This window comes from Antechinus flavipes, chromosome 2, assembly GCF_016432865.1.
Source record: "Antechinus flavipes isolate AdamAnt ecotype Samford, QLD, Australia chromosome 2, AdamAnt_v2, whole genome shotgun sequence".
NCBI lineage: Eukaryota > Metazoa > Chordata > Mammalia > Dasyuromorphia > Dasyuridae > Antechinus > Antechinus flavipes.
Genome location: NC_067399.1, coordinates 681,816,738 through 681,838,128, shown reverse-complemented (window position 1 = coordinate 681,838,128; position 21,391 = coordinate 681,816,738). Strand labels below are relative to the sequence as shown.

The 21,391-nt window shown below is 35.9% G+C and overlaps 1 long non-coding RNA gene across 1 annotated transcript in view; it reads left to right on the top strand.

Moving 5' to 3' along the window:
• The window catches only part of LOC127547219 (uncharacterized), a 54,181-nt gene extending 33,351 nt beyond the window's left edge, over positions 1-20,830 (top strand). The window contains exons 2-3 of the long non-coding RNA XR_007950097.1: positions 18,902-19,033; positions 20,280-20,830. This is a non-coding gene — a long non-coding RNA (uncharacterized LOC127547219). The remainder of the gene's footprint in view (positions 1-18,901; positions 19,034-20,279) is intronic.
• The last annotated feature ends 561 nt before the right edge of the window (positions 20,831-21,391 follow it).

Below are 21,391 nucleotides of genomic sequence, written 5' to 3'. Positions count from 1 at the left end.
ATTTTGAGTAATTTAGGTATTTGCAGCACTGGGAAACTTCTTTGTAAGTCAGCTGATTTCATTGTTGGACAGCGTTAGGGGTTAGTTTTCTTTCTTTTTTTATGTAGAAAAATCTGCTTCTACCATATCTCTATCCAGTTTCTATTTTTTTTTTAATAGGAGGAAACCTTAATTTTCTATACAAAGTGTCCCTCAAATATTTAAAGGCAGTTCTTTGGAAGTCTTTCTATCTTGTTTCTTTATTAAATTTTCTATGCTATACTATTCCTACCAGAATCCATCACTATCTTTTTCTCGTATTTCTGGAACCATTTGAGTTTATACGCTGATCATTATGAAACACAATTGAGGAGGGGTTAAGATGACTGAGTAAAGGCAGGAACTTGCCCAACCTCTTCCAAAAATTCCAAAAAAAAGTACTCCAAATTCCCGTAAAGGACTCTAAATAAACATTTTCTAGCTAAAGACTCCTTAGAAGGTCAGCAGAAAATGTCTGTGACCCCAGAATGGGAGTCTAGCATGCAGTTCCAATTATAAGCAGCTACTGTAGGCCCTGCCCTGAGCCAGTAAAGCAAGAATGGGTCTGGCGATCTCTCAATTAGCATAAGTACTGATGGTTTCTAGATCTCTCAGCCCAGAAACATCAAAGAGGCCACAGGAGATCAGCAGAAAGTCTCTGGCAACAGGGTGGGAGTCCAGCGTGCGATCCAGGGCCAGGGCAGTTCCAGCCCCAGCCCCAGGTGGGCTAGACTTGATGGCTTTGGCACACTAAATCTCACAGCTAGAGAAGGCCACACTTAACAGTTTCAGGGCAGAAAGGTGTGCTTGTGCTCAGATCCCTAGGGAAATCTCTGAAAACAGCTTGGGACAGTGTACCTACCCTTCACCCTGGAAATGGAGTCATACTTTTAACAAAGAGTCTAGGAAACTGAGTAGAAAACAAACAAACAAAAAAAACTCCACAAATTCAAAGCTTCTACATCCGAAGCATCCAAGAAAAATAAGAATTAGTTATGAATAATTAGTCTCAGACTAAGGAAGACCTCAGAATGTATTTTGAGAATCGAGAGAGGAAGAAGAAAAATTAGGGAAATAATTGAAAATGATACAAAAGGAAACACAAAAAATGTTAATGAGATGAATGCCTTTAAAAGCACAATTGGCCAAAAAGAAGTGCAAAAGTTCACTGAGGAAAACAATTCCTTAAAAATTAGAATTGAGCAAATAGAAATTAATGACTTTATGAGAAATTGATATAATAAAAACAAAAAAAAAAGAAAAAAAATGCGAAATCTCATTGGAAAAACTGACCTGGGAAATAGATCCAAGAGAGATAATTTGAAAAATATTGGTCTACCTGAAAGTCATGATCAAAAAAAAAAAAGAGCCTATACATCATCTTTCAAGAAATTGTGGAGGAAAACTGTTCTGATATTCTAGAAATTAAAATAGAAATTGAAAGAATTTGCTGAAGTCACCTCCTGAAAGAGATCTCAAAATGAAAACTCCTGGGATATTATAGGCAAATTCCAGAACTTCAGGGCAAGGAAAAAATATTGCAAACATTCAGAAAGAAACAATTCAAGTATAGTGGATGGGGCCATAGTCAGTATAACACAAGATTTAGCAACTTTTACATTAAAGAACCAGAGGACTGGGAATTTGATATTCCAGAGAGCAATAGAGCTAGGATTACAACCAAGCATCACTTACCCATCAAAACTGAGTATACTCTTAAGAAGAAAAGGTGGTCATTCAGTGCCCAAGAGTCATGATACTGATATCATAAGGGACTGAATAAAGTTTATTTGTTTACATTCTTACATGGAAGAAGGATGCTTGTAACCCATTAGAACTTTCTCATTATTATGGAAGAAGGAGTACATATAGACAGAGGGCACAGATCTGACTTAAATATAAAGGGAAAATATACCTTTTAACAAATGAAATTAAGGGATGAAAGGAATATACTGGGAAAAGACAAAGAGAAAAGTGGAATGGTATACATTGTCATAAAAAAGAGGAAAGTAAAAGCTTTTCTCAGAGAGAAAATAAGATACAGTATATTAATATAGTATATAATGAGTATATAAATCTTTATCTTACCCTACAGAAAAATAGGAGGGGAATGGGATATAGGAAAGGGGAGAGGGCATATTGGAGGAGGCATTTGTTAGAAGAAAAATGGACAGAGGGAAAGAGAGAGAATAAATGGGGAGAATACAGTTAGCAATCATAATTGTAAAAAGAATTTTGAAGAAATTTTGTCAGATAGGGTCTTATTTCTCAAATAAATAAAAAATAACAGCCATCCCCCAATGATCAAAAGATAAAATTTATGCCCAAAGGACTATAAATTCATGCATATCTTTTCTTTGGCCTAACAATACCACTAGTAGGCATGAATACCAAAAAAATTGGTTTTTTAATAAAATAAATTGACCTATACTCTCATTTTCAGTGCAACATAAAAAAAAAAGAAATTGAGGGGATGCATCAATTAGGGAATGGGTGAATAAATTGCAGTATGTGTTTGTGATGGAAAATTATTGTTCTAGGAAATTAACAGGATGCTTACAGAAAAAAAAAATACTTGGAAAGTGCTCTGTGAACTCAAAAGTAAAATGTACTATTTACAAAAAAATAGCAATGATCTGGGATAACCAGGTGTCAATGATTTTACTATTCTTAAGAGTACAGTGATCTAGGATTATTCTAAAGGACTTAGGGTGAAAATCCTGTCCCTACCTAGAAAAAGAACTGTGTTTGAAATGAGATTGAAGTATTCTCCTCCTACTCCTGTCTCTTTATATATATTTCTTGAGGATTTCATTAGGAGGGGAGATGTGTTATTTTTCCCACATGACCTTTATGGAAATGTTTTGCATCATTTCACATGAGGTTTTCATTTGAATTTTTAATAAATGAATCTTCAATCAATAATCTTGTGGTTCCCTATAATTCCAGGACTTTCTTCTCACCCTATAACTATCCAAATTACTGTTAATACCTAAATGTAGTGTTAAATTATTTTTGCCAAATATATTATCAATTTTAACCCACTATTCCAATCTGTCAAAATAATATTGAATCATTAATCTTAAATAGGGGTTTTATTTACTTGTTTATTTTTTAATACAAAAGATGACAATGAGGATTTCAAGAATGATTCCTGAAACCTTCAAATGCCCCCATCTAGGAAATTCCCTTGTTCAAATCACAGGATTTGAGTTACAAGAGATGTCATATCAGCCAATCTAGGGCAATCCCCTCTCTACTATATTTGGCAGTGGGTCAGTTAACGTCTGTTTCTAAAGGTCTGAAGGGACTCCTCTTTGTGGCTTCCATCAGCTGGGGATGTAGTCCGTTCCACTCTTAGATAGCTCTCCTTTTTTAGAAGATTTTTCCTGATGTAATTAAGGTTAATTCCATTTTTCCTAGTTCTGACCTCTGTGATTTAATCTTCTAGGATCTGTTGCTCGGTTTTGTTTTGTTTTTAGTTCAACTCTTTGTGATCCCTTTTTGGGTTTTCTTGGCAAAGATTCTGGAGAAATTTACATTTCCACTTCCAGCATAATTTATAGATGAGGATAGTGAGGCAAACAGGATTAAGTGACTTGGCCAGCGTCACATAGCTAGTAAGTGTCTAAAACTCTTTTGAGATTTCTTGACTCCATTCCAGAATTGTACACTATGCCACATAGCCCTTCAAAGGTTTAGAGCTAGTTAGCACACATTTAGTCTCTGAAAATCTCTTTATTGTCAGTCTAGACATGATTAGATATGTCCAGTTCTTTTAAAATTCCTCATCTGCCATGAACTCAAGGCCCTTTACCATTTTAATACTCTCTAATTATCAGAGTCATTCTTAAAAACCCCATGCCTGGCACTACTGGGGAGATCTGTGGAAAGCAGAATACAGTGGGATTCCCTTCTCCCAATGTAGCCCCAAGATCCCATGAGCTTTTTTGGCTACAACATCACACATTATTGACTTTACTGTCTATTAAACTCTCCAGCTTTTGTTTAGTTTGTTTTTTGAATACCTGCCATCTTATATTTGTAAATAGGATTGGTTTTTATACTCAAGCATAGGACTATATATGCATCCCCACTGAATTTCATCTACTTGATTCAGCCAATAGTACAGCCTGTCCAAGTCCTTTTGGACCTTGACTCTATTATCAGCCATCTTAATTGTAAACTCTCAGCTTTGTGTCATGTACAAATTTGATGAACATGCTACTTTAGACCTTTATCTAATAAGCGATAGCAAACATTACACAGCAAAAGGCCAAGTAAAGATCCCAAGTGTCCTCCAATGAAAATCTTTTACCAATTTAATACTGAGCCACTAACTGCTTCTCTTTGAGCCCTCTCCTCCAACCAAGAACACAAAATTGATCTGATTGATTATATTGTTAAATATCTCCATCTTCTCAACAAAATGTTTGCTAACATCTTGGTAAACTACCTCTATAATGTTCTCCTTATCTATAGTATATTAATCCTGTCAAGAAAAGAAAATGAGACTAGTCTGGCATGATAGGTTTTTGATGAAACCACATCAGTATTATGTAATCATAATTTTTCTGTGAAGACAATCACTCACCATCTCTTTGCTAATAAGACTCAAATTCAAACTCATGGGCCAGTCATTTGTAAACTCTATTCTGATCCTTCCCATCATCTTTTTTTTTGAAAGTCATAATAATTTTGGCTCTTCTCTAATTTTATAGAACACCTCTCTGATTTTCCATTCAGTTGTCACTTAGAGTGACTCCACAATCTTAACGACCAGTGCTGCTTTCAGCTCCTGATGATATATTGCATTGCATGACACACAAAAATAAACTTAAAAGGGACCTTTCTTCTCATTAACTTCTCTTTTGGGGGGAGGGGTGTCTTCAGTATCAACTTCATTCTATGGTTCTATGATTTCCAGTCATTCTCTTCTGCAAAGAAAACAAAAATCAAGGGAAAATGGAACAACTTTGTCATTTGACTTTGTTGTCAGTTAAAAAAATTCTGAAAACACAGATCTTGAGCCTTCTTGGTTCTCTTATTCTCCCCTCCCCCAAGGCAGCTAAATTAATAAAGCATTTTTGATGTCTTAGCTTGTCTTACTTGCCTCAGATTACTGGGGGGGGTATAGTTATCAAATGATTATCAGAAAATGATACTATACTATTATCTCTTTTTGTTGTTGGTCCTCCTTTCATCTTCTGTACATTTATTTTTAGATCTTCTAAGGGGCATGTGTGTGTGTTTTTTGTTAATCTACCAACCTCCTGTCATGCACATTCTGGGTTAACATATATAATGTGTTTTATGGGGAACCAAAAATCCAGTCATCTTGGGCTGAATGAAGAGATCTCTGTTCAGGAGTTGATAAAGTGAGAGTTCCATTGTAATTCACCCTCTTCAAATTTCTTCTGCTGAATTGTGTTTATTATAGGAAAGAAACACAATTTAAGAAACCCATTGTAAGAGGGTTCTTGGAGAGTAAGCATGATGGTGAGGGGTGTTCAGGATATGATAAATAAAGATCAGTTGAAAGAAGTATGTCTGTTTACCTAGGAAAGAGAGACTTGATGGGGAAAAGAGGGGGACACCATAGTTTGTCTTCTAATATTTGAAATTCTGTTATATAAAAAAGACTTTAGAAACTCCTGTTTTTTTTTTTTTTCCTAAAAAACAGAAGGTAATGGGTAGATTTTTACAAAGGGCCTAATATATACACCTGATCAAAGGAGATAAAGATAAAGATAAAAACACAACAAACTACTTTTTCCCCTATTGACAGCTCTCCAGAAATAGAAGGAATTCACTCAAGAAATGAGAAGTTCATTCTCTTTGAAGACTTTCAAGCTGAGGCTGAACTTTTGTTTTGTGTTCAGCTGTCCATTTAGAAGAAGGACCCTGATAAATTCAGATGGACTTTCTCATGATTTCCAAGTGTTAACCAATGTGAGGAAAGACACAGGAATGGCATAACATTAAACTCACATCTCATTATATCTTCCAAGTTAGAGTAAAGGAAAATTAACTAATTAGGAATAGAACCTACAGAGAGTGAAATTTTAAGGAGTAAAATGTGAATGTAGATGACTATGTTCTTCTCAGAGAAATGCATTTCTAGAGTCCATTGAAACTGAATTAAACGTGTAAATTGTTATTTTTTTTAATGTCCACATGGGCAAGTGGGAGGATTGGGATTTGTAATAGGTCCATCTCAGTTTGCTACACAACAAGCAAATACTCATATTGAAGAGTATTCTTTATTTCCTGACTCTTATTGGATAAACGGCAAATAACCTGGTAGAAAAAGTAGGAAGGAGTCAAGGGACATAAGGAGAAGCAATGAAAATGTCAAAAGTGAAGCTTGGATTTCTGTATTTAATTTTGGTCAAAAGAAAAAGGCAGATGGCAACTATCACTATATAGTGAGGAGAGGTGCTTACACTTCTAATTGAGTAGTTTTCCATTGAAGCCATCATCTAATACATGCTCATCCCAAAGGACAATCTGAAGACTCTTACTTGACAGTTGCCTTCAGAGCCTTTTTTTTCCTTTGGGATTTCATTCAAGATATCTCTAAGCATGGTTAACCATCTACCATGCACTCTATACTATGCTAAGTAATAGAGAGACATTTAAAAGTGAGAAAGCACCTATCCTCAAAATCTTACAATGTACTAGGCAGAGGAAACCCAAAATACAGGCTATATAAAAAATGATAGCAGTGGAGCAATAAAACTGGACTCTTTTTAAAAAGGATAAGTGAAATAAATTAAAATTTCATATATACACACAAAAGATATAAGTCTGATAAATATGGTAGACATTTAAACCAGGAAACAAAATTTTTACTATAATAAACAAACCAATAACCAAATCAAAATGGAGTATAATCCCAAAGGAGTAATATAAACTTGTTTTCTGAGCTTGACAAATTGATTCTAAAGTTGAACTTCTCCAAAGGACACAGTCTGGAAATGTTGGGAGCTGTGCTGAGATTTTGAGTGTTAGGGGGATTTCCTTTCAGTATGATTTTTGGGGTGGGGATGGAAGGTAAGATTAGGGGTGTAAAAGCTTTTATTCTTGAAGTCCAGCTCCTTCCTCTCTGTAGATAGCTTCTAGATATTTCTAACACTTTTTAAAATAACATTTAAAATGGAAATGTCAAGCCTAAATAATTAGATAATAGCCAATTATTCTTTGGCGTACTGTGAGTGGGGGAAAAAGTAGCAACGGATTCAGCACAATAAAAAGGATGAGGTCATTGTGTAGATTATTTTCAGGGGGGATTGAGAATGTGAAATAGGTCAGCAGTTGTAGATGGGAGAAATTTAGATAAATTAGAGAACAATCTCAGGTTTATATTTTATTTATGATGGAAAAAAAAGAAAGATAAACTTATTAAGAACAATAAAAGAGATTGACGATGCTAAGGAAGATTGGGGAGCAGGACCCAAAGAATTCAAGAAGGAAGAGCAAAAAGTAGGCAAGAGAAGCCAAGGTAAAGAAAAAAATTTAAGCAGAATGTAAGAAACAAGGAAATAACTGGAATGGATATAGAACTGATTCAAATGGGTCTGAGAGAAGCTTGGTTCGAGGGGAGATAGGATTTGTCTTTGGAATTTTTCAAAATAAAAAGGCAATTAAATGGGGAGGTCAAGCCATTAATATGTGATGAAGTACTCTAAACAAAATAACAAAATCCTTTGGTATGAGGTTTCAACATCTACAAATGGTTGTTAAAAATAAGACTGAAATCCTAACCAAATGGCAGAGTAGGGGAAATGGTTCATTATATTTCTTCAAGTCTTAAGATTTTGGTATTATACTGGTTGAGTACCTGATTTCTCAAGTTGAAGTGGAAACTGAGCTCTCTTTCCAAGAAAAGGTGAAAGCACTCTAACACTCCTTAGGAACAAATCTTTAGTAAATCTTCTAAAGGAAACTGAAATGAGTTTCCAATGGAGGTGGTGCTAGTTGGAATAAAAATAAAAGCTTTGGCTCTTGTTATTTTAAGAGGATGGAAGAGAAGAAAGGAAAGGAAAATAGATGTATAATTTTGAGTTTACTGAAGCTGGTTGGTTGGTTGGTTGTTGTCCTTCATTCTCAAAGAGGATCAAAATGACATCACTATGTTTAAGAGTAGAGTTACAGTGTGTCTGACTTTGGCTGATCAGATCAATGTGAGCTCAGAATGCTCTGCCACAAAATGGAAACAAATTGTCATGGTGAACATTTCCTATGGCTTCTCTTAACTTTGTTCATCTCATGTTTCTTCTGGGTTAATTCAGTTCCTCTTTGCACATAAGTGCAGCACCTTCTCTGATGAGGTGCTCATCAGAACACCCAATTCCCATACTGGGAGGTCCTATGCCATACAATTGTCATACAATTGTCATGTCATACAATTGATTCTAAAGTTCTTAAGAGAGACCTTGAGTGTCATTGTATCACTTTTTCTGACTACTTTGTTATCATCCTAAGACAATTCAAATGGAAGTGATTCAGTTTCCTGGCATGGTGCTGGTACACTGTCTAGGTTTTATACAATAATGACATCAGCCCAACACTTCAGTTTGGTAATCAGTCTAGTACCTCTCCTCTTCCATACTTTCTTTTGGAGTCTCCCAAACACTGATCTAGCTCTAGAAATGCATCTGTCAATCTCATTATCAATATACATCCCTGGATATACCAAGGGAAGACAATGTATGCATAGCATTCAAAACTTCACCCTGAGCTTTAACTGATAGTTCAACTTTCAAGTTAAAGAATTTACTATCAGTGTGGTAGTCGACTTGGATTCATATGTGTCCTTATTGAAGGCGTTTGGCAACATGGCTGAAAACATCATACTAAAAATCATGGGAGCAAGCACATAGCTTTGTTTCATTCCACTAGTGACTAGAAAAGCTCCAGACTATTGTTCATTGTCCAGAACCCAAGCGAGCATGCCATCATGAAATTCATGTACTATACTGATCAACTTTTCCTAGGCAACCATATTTTTTCTATAAGCCCTCATGACTATGTCAAAGGCCTTGGTTAGAAGTACAAATGTATACAGACTTCTTTTCTGTTCCTGGCATTTTTCCTGGAGTTGTCAGTCAGTCATCACATATCAACTGTTCCTCAGCCACTTTTGAACCCACTCTGACTCTAGGTACATGATATAGGTGTAGGACTCTGGCAAGGATCTTTTCAGCAATGACTGAGAGAATCTCTGTGATTGTCACAGGAAAATTATTCCTTTGCATTTATAAAGAGGAGCAACGAAGGAATTTTTGAGGTCCAGGGTCATAGATTCTTCTTGACATATAATCTTGAAAATCAGCCAGCCTTTGTATGAGCAATGAACTCCCCATCTTGTAAATATCAACTATACTTATCAAGATGCACCATAAGTCTGTGACCCATAAATTTCCTTCAGTGCATCATAAACTTTAGATTGTTACTATCAGCATAAAACTGAATTTCATCTACTTTCTTACTAAGCCAAGAAGTCTGCATTCCAAGTTTTGATTGTTTTACTTTTGATGAAATTGAATGCTATCTTCATAGAGATGGATAAACTATCCTGTTGGTATACTCTGTAAAGTTCTCGTTTTTCATTTAGCAGCTTTTGAATTTCTCTATCATTTTCATCAAACCAATCAGTCTTGATGTTTGTGTTTTGATCCAGATGAGCAAATGCAGTGCTGCACACCAAATCTTTTCTGCTCCATTTTTGCCAACTGTGTGTTGGTTCAACTTATCCTCCAAGTTAACAACAAACTGTTCCCTATCAAAGAAGCCCTACTGTTTTTTTATCCTGGGGCTACTGCTTTTGTTTAATGTGAATATTCAGCTAGGAGAAGATAAGTCTATGATTGGTCCAGATCTCTGAACCATACATTACTTTTACTACTCTTTAGCATCCTATCTTTTCCTTCTTATTACAATCATATAATCTATTAAATACCAGTGTTTGCTGTGAGGATGCTTCCATGAGGTGTAGAGTTCAGATTAGGGTTAGGTTATGGTTTAGGTAAATGGAATACAGTGTTGGTGATGAGAAAGTCATGAGATAGTAAATGGCCATTGTTGTTGCTGTTTCCAACTCTCTTCCTCCCAATGACTCGGGTGGTAATCTTAGCCTAGTCTAGCATTAAAGTCACCCAGAATTATAAGCTTGTCCTCTTTTGGCACATTTATGATAAGGTCTTTGGGACTTTATAAAATTTTCCTTTGATCTCATCAGGGTTCATCATGGTGGGAGCATAGGTACTGATGATGGTGGCTTGGCATTTTACAAGTGGCAATCACATCATTCATTTCTTTAGAAAACGTGAGCTTGTTTACTAGATAAGTTTTGATTGCAAAATCCACACTAACTTTATGACATTCCCTTTCACTGTGGCCACTCCAGAAAATATGTATCCAGTTCCTACTTCACTAAGTTGGTCTTCATTTTACAGCTTTGCTTCACTTGGAGCTGCTGGTTGAATGTGATAACTGCTAAATTCTCTTGCAGCAAATGCTGTTCCACTGGATTTTCTGTAGTTTGTAGGTGTTTATAGATTTCACACTGCTCACCTCCAAGTGTGAGGAAGGGGATAAAAAAGGTATCAAATTGCTTTTTTTTTTTTTTATCCAACCCTATCCTGATCCCATGATCCCACCTTGTGGTCAAGAAACTTAAAAATGTACAAACTTCTGAAAAGTTGATTCCACTCACCATTGGTGAGCAGTGTGATATTTAAAAGCAGAGGGGCTTCTGATTCCCACTGCTAATTCTAGTGAGAACACAATGCTATGACCACAGGGTTTTATAGTATCTGTGCCTGTTGCTTTATCAATTGCCACAGGGCTTTGAGGTTAGGGAAATGGTATGATGATGTAAATTGAATTTAAGTGAAGCAAAGTTGCACAAAGTTGTCAAGCTCACCCTCTCTTCTAAAGCAAGCACTGTTCAATGATAGGATAGAGTCAAGAGTATGTGATGACTCAAAATGCAGTGGATGTCCTTAGCTCCTTCAAAGACTAAGGAAACTCTAAGCACTCCACAATATCTGCTAAATTTGCCTTAATAGCCTTTGGAACAAAATGTTTTCATCTATCCATTACACCGAAGAAGAATTTACATACTTGGGGTAGACACCCCCCTAACTCCCAACATAGAATTTGAGACTCCTTGATTACCTACACTCAACCTCAGCCTGTCTATCAAAAAAAGTTGACTAGGATGTTGCTGCTGTGTAAGCTACAGCTTCTTGGAGCCACAGATAAGAATTAAATGGATCAGGTAAAATATCAAAGATAGAAAGCAGCCTTGTAAGAACTCAGCAGCCTTTAGCTGGAGGTACTAGTCTTCCCTGAACATACCCCACACCCTGTTTACTGAAGTAGGACTCTCGGGAAAAAAAAATGATTACTCTGAACAGCCAGTATCTAGTATTTCACCCCCCCCCACCAGAATATGTAATAGGAGAGCAGCTAAAGGTCTCTAGTAGAGAAATCAGTTGGTAAGATCCAAGGATCAATTAGAATATTGAGATTAGGTGGGGACTGGGGTTACAATTAAAGTTAAATCCTATGTATGAATGACATTGTAAGAGTCAGTTGTCTTTCAAGAGAATGGATCTAAAACATTATAGAAAAACTTGAAACACTTCTAAAATTGGTGATGGTGCCTCACTTCTGATGATTAACAAAGGTTAAAAACCTTGCCAATGATGACAAAAACTTTAAAAATCACTCCAGAGGGATGTAGGTTATATTTTTGTCAGTATTACTCTTGGAATGCACAATGGTGATTTAGATGAGATAATGATATGGAAGGTAGAGTAAGAAGCTTCTGTCTGAAAATGACTTCAGAGTCCCTGGAAAATTCCTAACACATTCTAAGAAGAATTTCTTTACCAGGTTGCTTAAAATCTTGTTAAAGGAGTTTAAGCTATAAAATAAATAAATGAGTAAATGAATAAATAAAATAAAAATCCTTTCTTCAAAATGCATATTTACAAATCAGGTTTAATGAAGAAAACAGTTTCTGAGACTTTTAGCAGTACATACAGAGATTTAAAAATATAAAATAAAATGAGTCATGAATGAAAGCCTATACACAACAATATACAGTTATCCAATATTTAGACAACAATTTAAAGGGACTAGAATTTCTAATACAAGAAGGTAATTTTGACCTCATGTCACTAAGATTATTGGATTATTATCCACTATGTGTGGATTGTGGATTTAAATGGCTATACCTGATTATTCAAAAGAAAGGTGACTATATTATGGGGTCAAAGTCAGAACTAAATAGTAATATTCATGTGAGTAAATTGAGGAAACAGAAAAAAAAGTATTGTAGAACAGTTTAGGTTAGAAGTCAGTGGAGGAAGAAATGCAAATCAATTGCCACAGATTAACTAGACAGAAAGAAAATAATGAGCTATGTGCGAAGCAAGAAATAGATGATACTTTGGGAAGAAGTAGTCAAGCTAGTAGCAAGAAGAGAGGAGAGTAGCAAAGGAGTGACATGTCATCAAATACTACTTTTGCATATGTGCTCCTTCCTATAACACATTCTTACTTTTAGCCTTCCAGATTGTCTTATCTTGGACAAACCATTTTGCTTTGCCATTGCTTTTCTCTTGTCTTCCTTTACCTCAATAAAATAAGAATGAAATAATGAAATATGAGGGTAAGGTGATAATGAAATGTCACTTCTATATGTAAATTCTGTGATCTGTGTAAATAGGCAAATAAACATGTGAGCCTCTCTTAAAATGCAAAAACTTTTGGACAACTTAAACCCAGAGACTTAGGGACAACTTTCTTTAATTGAAAAAATGTCCTTAAGTTTCTTTTTTATTAATTAAAGCTTTTTATTTACAAAACATATGCATGTGTAATTTTTCAACACTGACCTTTGCAAAATCTTCTGTTCCAAATTTTCCCTTCCTTTCCCCCACCCTCTCCCCTAGAAGGCAAGTAATTCAAAACATTAAATATATTAAAGTAAAGTTAGCATTTCTAATACAATATTGAATAGTAATGGTGATAGTAGACAATCTTGTTTCACCCCAGTCTTATATGGGAATGGTTCCAGTTTATCCCCATTAAATATGATGCTTGCTGATGGTTTAAAATAGATGCTACTGACTATTTTAAGGAAAACTCCATTTATTCCTATACTCTCTAGTGTTTTTTACTAGGAATTGGTGTTGGACTTTATCAAATGCTTTTTCTACATTTATTGGGATAACCATATGTTTTTTGTTAATTTGATTATTGATAGATAATTATACTAATAGTTTTCCTAATATTGAACCAGCTCTACATTCCTGGCATAAATTCTACTTGGTTATGATGTATTATCCTGGGAATGATTTCTGTAATCTCTTTGCTAATATTTTATTTAAAATTTTAGCATCAATGTTCATTAGGGAGATTGCTCTATAATGTTTCTTTCTCAGTTTTGTCCTACCTGGTTTAGGTATCAGTATCATGTCTGTGTCATAAAAGGAATTTGGTGTAGGAGTCCTTCATTCCCTATTTTTTCAAATAGTTTATATAACTTTGGAGTGAATTGTTCTTTAAATATTTGGTAGAATCCACATATAAATCCATCTCGTCCTGGGCACTTTTTATTAGGAAGTTGATTAACACCTTGTTCTATTTCTTTTTATAAAATGGGATTATTTAAGTAATTTATTTCTTCTTGTGTTAATCTAGGCAATCTATATTTTTGTAGATAATCCTCCATTTCACTTAGGTTGTCAAATTTATTGGCATAAAGTTGGGCAAAGCAACTCTTAATTATTGCTCTAATTCCCTCTTCATTGGTGGAAAGTTCTCCCTTTTCATTTTCGAGACTAACAATTTGATTTTCCTCTTTCTTTTTTCTAATCAAATTAAGTAAAGATTTATCTATTTTGTTGGTTTTTTTCATAAAGCCATCTCTTAGTTTTATTTATTAATTCAATAGTTTTTTTCTTTCAATTTTATTAATCTCTCCTTTTATTATTTTTAGAATTTCAAGTTTGCTATTTGGGATTTTTAATTTTTTCTTTTTCTAGCTTTTTTAGCTGCAAGTCCAATTCATCTTTTCTTTCTCTGTTTTATGCAAGTAAGCATCTAGAGAGATAATATTTCCACTTATTACCATTTTGGCTGCATGTTTATGCTGTCTCATTACTGTCATTCACTTGCATGAAATTATTGATTGTATCTATGAATAGCTGTTTTACCCATTCAGGATGAGATTATATAGTTTCCAATTACTTTTTGGTCTATTTTCCCCTGGCCTTTTATTGAATGTAATTTTTATTGCATTATGATCTGAAAAAAATCATGCCTTTCTGCATTTGATTTTGAGATCTTTATGTCTTAATATATGGTCAATTTTTTGTATAGGTTCCATGAACTGCCAAGAAGAAAGTGTACTCCTTTCTGTCTCCATTTAATTTTCCCCAAAGATAGAGCAATCTCCCTAATGAACATTGATGCTAAAATTTTAAATAAAATATTATCAAAGAGATTACAGAAAATCATTCCCAGGATAATACATTCATGACCAAATAGAATTTATGCCAGGAGAGAGTAAGGTTGAGATTACCCACTAGTACACCACTTGATTGCATATATGTTTAATATTGATATTGCTTCATTATCTATGATACTCTTTAGCAAGATATAGTTTCCTTCTTTTATCTCTTTTAATTAGATCAAGCTTTTGCTTGATCTGGGATTAGGATGCCTACCCCTGATCTTTTGACTTCACCTGAAGCATACTAGATTCTGCTCCAGCCTTTTACTTTTACTCTGTGTGTATCCCTATGCTTTAAATTTGTTTCTTGTAAACAACATATTATAGGATTCTGGTTTTTAATCCAGTCTGATATCTGCTTTTGCTTTAAGGGAAAGTTCATCCCATTCACATTTATGGTTAAAAGTACTAATTCTGTATTTCCTGCCATCTTATTAACTCCAAATTACTTTTCTCTTTCCATTTCCCCTTTCCCTCCTCCCTAGTATTTTACTGATGAGCACTACTTGCCTCAAGCAGCCTTCCCCTTTAGAGTCGCTTCCCCTTTTTCTTCTACCTTTCCCCTACTATTTCTGTTTTCCCTTCTATTTAGCTTACTCTTTCCCTTTTCCCCTTACCCCTCCCACTTTTTTATGAGTGAAGTTTCTCTGTGAAACCTCATATAGCCTTTCTTTGAGCCAAATGTGATGAGACTAAGATTCACACAATGTTTATTCTCCTCCCTACTTTCTCTCAATCATAATAGATTTTCTTTGCCTCTTTCTTAAATGTAATTTCCATCATTTTACCTTCACTTCCCCCCTTTTTTTCTGGCATAATCCCCTTTCCACTTCTAGTTTCTTTTTTATAACAGTAAAATTAAATTATACATGCACTCTCTATGTATACCCATAACAGAGATACAGTTTTCAAGAATTCTTTTCTTTTTACCTTTTTATGTTTCTCTTGAGTTCTATATTTGGAGGTCAAATTTTCTGTTCAACTCTGGTCTTTTCTTCATCAGAAATAAATGGAATTCACCTGTTTTATTGAATGTCTATCTTCTTCCCTGAAAGAAAATTCTCAAGTTTGATGGGATATTCTTGGTTGCATTACCAGTTCCATTGCCCTATGGAATATCATATTCCATGCCCTTTGCTCCTTTAAGGTGGAATCTGCTAGGTCATGGGTAATCCTTCTGGGCTTCTGGGTATTTGAATTGTGCTTTTTTTTTCTGACTGCTTGTAATATTTTGCCTTAGTCTGTTAGTTCTGAAATTTAGCCACAATATTCCTTGGAGTTTAATTTTGAGATCTCTTTGGGAGGTGTTCAGTAAATTCTTTCAATGGCTATTTTACCTTATGATTCTATGACATCCCAGGAGTTCTCTTTGATGATTTCCTGAAAAATAATGTCTAGGCACCTTTTTTATCATGATTTTCTGAAAGTCCACCTTAGATTGTTTCTCCTAGATCTATTTTCTAAGTCAGTTGTTTTCCCAATTAGGTATTTTACATTTTTTTTCATTTTTTGTGTTTTGCTTGACTGATTCTTGATGTTTCATTGAATCATTCATTTCCATTTGTTCAGTTCTGATTTTTAGTGAATTATTTTATTCATTTACTTTTTTTAAAACTTTTTTTTTGTCCAATTGAGTTTTTAAATGAGTTGTTTTGTCTATGGATTATTTTTTCCATTTCCCGAATTCCATTTTTCGAGGAGTTTTCCTTTTCCATTTCATAAATTCTGTTCTTGAGTTACTTTATTTTTTTCTGTTTCACAAATTGTTTTTTTGGGAGTTGTTTTCGTTTTCCATTTTCTGAAATCTATCTTTTAATGAGTTATATGCCTTTTCTAAATCCTCTTGCCTTTTTCATTTCCTTTCCCCATTTTTCTTCCAGCTCTCTTTTAATATCCTTTTTAATTTCTTCTACAAGAGCCTTGTATAATGGGGAGCAAATTATATTACCTTTTGGGGCTTCATCTAGAGACAATCTACTTTTAGTCTCCTCTGGGTTTGAAATCTGTTCTTCTCTTTCGCCATAAAAAACTGTGTATTGTCAGAATTCTCTTAGCTTTTTTTACTCATTTAAAAAAAAAAAAAAAAAAAGTTAAGATCTGCTTTTAGGATAGGGGAGATTTTCCAAGCTTCCTCTACAAGCAGTGGCTTCTTTTACAAGTGGCAGCAGCTGTGCTGAGTTATGCTGACTCATTCCTGGTGTTGGATGGGCATGAAATTTGTCCCATGAAATTTGTTTGGGGGTTCATTATTTACCTTTTATGTTTGCATTGGGTGTTTTATAACTTCTCTGCTAATCTACTGGCTTGAAGTCAGAGCAGAGTAGCCAACACTGCTGTACATTCCTGCCTGTGTAGATTCTCTGCCATGCTGAACTCTTACCACTCTGGAACTTTGCACTGTGCTCGGTGTCTGTGCCTGGCCTGGTAGCACTTAGCCTGCCTCCCTAATGGATTGAAAAAGACCTTTTCTGTTGATCTTCCAAATCATCTCCTGCTGGTAATTTGTTACACTTCCAATACTTGTGGATTCTGCAATGTGAAGCTAATTCAGAGGCTGGATTTGGTAATTAGTCTGAGGGTCATGGAAGAAGATCAGAAAGAAACATGTGTCCTCTCCACCATCTTGGTTGTGCCCCAAATGTTTCAGTCATTGCAAATGTCTAACAGGAAATTCTCAAAAAAAATATTACCTTCCATCAATTGAGATCATTTGGGGTCACTCATTTCTTTGAGACTCCCCCCTCCCAGGACCTTGAATCATGGTAGCATTGCCTGGAAAAAATGCTCTATTTGAGCATTAGTTCCTGAACAGACAAGAAAAACCAGAAACATTTAAGAGCTTTTCATGAGTAGGATCCTCTCAGGGTTCCTTTGGGTAACCCAACAGGAAGGAAAGGGAGAAGAGACCCAGTAGTTGGGATAATTAAATGGGCCAATATAACAAAGGATTGAGCCAGGAGACTGATGAGAGACTTAAATGCCTTTTCTCACTCTAGTCCTCTTCTCTGTTTGAAAGTTTGGCTCCATGACATTTCACAAGATTCAACACCTGCTATGGTGCTGTTTGCCCTCCTTAGCATGTGGAAACTTACTAACCAAAATGTGGGGGGAAATAATCACATTTAAAATAAAAAAAAAAAACAGAGAATTGTCAAGGATCATGCCTAAGTGAACTGTAAGGGGCAGGTCAGTTCTCGAAGAGCCTCCACAGCTGTGAACATCTGAAGGAGTTGCAAAGCAGCCTTCACTGACACAGGTATTGCTTGTGGATTGGGAAAATAAATTGGAGGCAGAGGGAAGAGGAGAGAGGTCAAACAACCCAATCGCCTCTTAGTGGGGAGGTCAGAGAACAGCAACTGTCTCTCAGTCTCCTTGAATCATGATCATCCTCTCACAAGAAGAGAAGAAAAAATCTACCAGAGGTAAAGAAAGCAAAGTTACATATTGTGTTCCCAACAGAGCACTGCTCACTTGATTCAATTTTGTTTAAATAAACAATTAAACTCCTACTATAGATATGAGGATAAATGAAATTGTTGCAAACCTTGGTATGTGTAAAGCTATTCAACATACATAAAACTGCATATTTTTAAAGGGGACTGCAGTAGAGCAAAAGAAGTGTTAGACTGAAGTGTTCTCAGGCTTGATAAATAAGTGCTGATTCTTGAACTGAACCCAAAAAGAAAAGCTTTCTTCTGCCATTAGACAGAGAGGTTAGCAAAGAATTGGTCACCCATGGGGGTTGGGAGATTGGGTGACTGAGTACACCAAAAAGAAAGGCAGCATGGCAGGAGGTGGACCCATTGGGGGTTGGAGCTGGCCATTGGAGAAAAAGAGGAAAAAAAAAGATGGTAAAATTAAAACAGGTCTAGGGAGAGAGGAAAAAAAAAGTCTTTTATCAATGAACTCCCAGGGTGCATAGAATAAGAAACTGTTTTATAATTTTGTTTCTTTAAATTACTTTATCAATATCCATTGCTTATTTTTCATTTGCTCTAAGTTAAATATTCTAAACTAATCATGATAATAATTACTTGGCATTGTGCTCTTGGTAATGAATAGTAATAATAAAACATAATAATAATAATATTAGTTTAACATTCAGAAAAAGAAACACACTTTTTTAAAAGCTTGCAAAGTACCTTAATATATTATCTCATAACAACCCTATGGTTAGGTACTGTTATTATCCCCATTTTAAAGATGAGGAAACTGAGGAAGAGAGCTGAATCCACTTGCCACATAGTTTCATTCACACTCTTCCCAACTCTTCAGCTAGCTCTCTACCCACTGTTCTACTTATCTACAGGTATTTAATAAATCTTATCTTATTCCCACTTGGTTTAGATTTTGATTGACATCGATTGCTCCTTAATTGGGAACGTGAAAGCCTACTAGGAAGGAAGCCAAAAGACCAGTTGCATATGACTTGACTTGCCATTTATGATGTTTACTCCACAGGCTGCTTCCCGATAGAAGGTGAGTAGAAATCCTGAAGAATTGAGGAAGTATCTGGCATTCTTCAAAGATATGATCAATGTTGGAAAATTTGGGTCATGTCCTCTGTTATGACAGACCATTCAGGGCCACCAAGCCCTTCCCTTTGGGGTGAGCCTTAAGTGGACCTTGAGCTCAGGCTCTCTAATTCTCTTGGGTGGTTAACTCCTGTATCTTCTCACCTAAAACTCAGAACTGAATTGAAGGGACTGACTTAACCAGAGCATACAGAATGCAGTGAGTGTTGCCTCTCTCTTCAAGCATGGCCTTGTTGCCATCTCACCATATTCTTAATTGTATTTGCTTTTTGCCTATTCTATCATAAGATGAACTTAAATATTGAGCTTGTGCGCTATCAAAACTCCTAGATCTTTTTCAGATAAATTGCTACCTCTCTAGTCCCATACTTATGAAATTAACTTTTGAACTCCCATTTTATACTTCAAACTTCTCTATTAAAAATTATCATTCAATTTGGTCCAAAGTTGGAAACAATCAAGGAAATTTTCAGACCCTGGTTCTCATAGTCAATTTCTAATAGCCAACTGAGACCAGATGACTCCCTTACTGGGAATATTATGGAGGGCATTAGATTTAATCATATAGGTGGAGTAAGTAATCCATCTTTCAATTTCTATGGGTCAGTGTATGGGATCAGGGATCCCGTGCCTTGGAGCATGTGCATCAGACAAAGAAATATATAAATTGGTCCTTATCCTTCAAGGAAAAAGATGTGCATCCTTTAAGATAGCTAAATGTTTACTCTCACAGAACCATAAGAATATAGAGGTAATAAGATCAATAAAATTCAGAGTCAGGTTATTGTGAGCCAACATCCTTAAAGAGACCTTAAAGAAAGGATATAGAAAATGAATTTAGCCCTTAGTGGATCAAGTAGAAACTCATTGATGGGAGAAAGAAGAAAATATTTCCAGGTGAAGGAACTAAGTGAATAATTATGTAGGAATAGGAATTTGTAAGACTCAACCAGGGACGATTTGAATTGAAAAGCCAGTCTAAATAGAAGAGACTATTCCCCATCATGGCTACTCCTCTGCCCACAGGCTGCTGTTGGGCTCACTTGCCCTCTTATCCAAATATCTATGAAGGAAAGAGGGCATACTGGAGTTGTCAGGGAGTTCTATGGCAGTGTGTGGAATGTCTAACTTCTCATTTATATTTCCTCAGTTTTTTCCTTTACTAAAGCACCCCCATTTTCTTAATACAGCTTCTCCATTTAATCTGACCAAAGGAAGCAAGCCTTCACAGCTTTCACAGATAGATCTGCGTGTGAAAAGCTGAAGTAAGGGGAGTACAGACCAAGGGATCACATAAGGAAAAAGTCCAAATCCTGGATAGCATGCAGCATCAGCAACTAATTTGGAGGAGTCCCCAGCACAGTTGAACTTCTGCACAACAGGAGAGGAGCTTTTATCATACAAATAGCTACCCCCTTTCTTCACCAATGACCGATTCTGGGTTATCCTGGAACATAACAAAGCTACTGATAATTGTAGCTCAGCTCAGCCTCAGTGGGTCTCCTATGTTTATGTCTTTTGAGGATAGGTTACAGTGGCAATGAACCTTCCCAGAGGATTGAGATGGGGCAGAGATGTTGCTACTTGCTCCACACTAGAAAGTGTTTCCTTCTTCATTAGATTGTAAATTTGTATTCCTTCCTTACAAAGGGAACTGCCACAGTATCAGAGGGGGAGCCAAGGAAAGCTAGCCTCAGGCACATAGGACTGTGCTTTGCTGTGGAGAAGCTCTGACCTCCCAAGGTGGATGGAGCCACAGATAAGAATGAATCGGCTTTGGAGATCCTTGCACTATTGTGGGGCTCTACCTATAAGGCAATGAATTTGATGAAAATAGTTGTAGCTTCAAGTAGTGGTTAACGTGCTTCTCTCAGATTATTATGGATGGTCAGCTGAGATTTCTTCAGTTTCATTCATTTCAATGTAATATAACCTAGCAAGTGATGGGTACCCCTGTGTTCCTGGCTGCACTCTCCCCAGGGACACAAATCAAAAATGAAAAGGAGCTGCCCCTCTAGCAGGTTGAACTAGGGGATGACATCCATAGCATCAGGAAAGGAGACTGCAGCCTGGGTGGATGTAGGTAGCCAAGAGTGAGAGATGACTCCAAGAAAGGGCCAAGGTGGTTCAGGGTGGGTAAGGAGCAAGCACATCAGAGGGCAATGTAGAGAGTGTGGGGAAGCAGAGCAAGCTGAAATATGGCTGGAAAATCTGCCTCCCCTTAGACTCTGAAAGATGTTAAATCCAGAGAAATTGAGATTTTATTTGGGAGAGAATGGAGAGTCATGAAATCTTTCAAGAA